Below are 224 nucleotides of genomic sequence, written 5' to 3' on the forward strand. Positions count from 1 at the left end.
GCGGCTTCCGGTCGTGTAGCATGTACATCCGGGTGCCCGCGGAGAACGGGTCAGCGTCCTACGAGACGGAGCAGGGCTGTACCACTTGGGTCTACGATAAAAGTGTCTTTGAGAGGACTCTCACTACTGACGTGAGTTGTGTTTTTATTTTATTTTTTTTGTTTGTTTGTTTTTAATTGTTTATTTATTTATTTATTTATCTATTTATTTATTTACTTATTTAT

Source organism: Aplysia californica, unplaced genomic scaffold, assembly GCF_000002075.1.
Source record: "Aplysia californica isolate F4 #8 unplaced genomic scaffold, AplCal3.0 scaffold00116, whole genome shotgun sequence".
NCBI lineage: Eukaryota > Metazoa > Mollusca > Gastropoda > Aplysiida > Aplysiidae > Aplysia > Aplysia californica.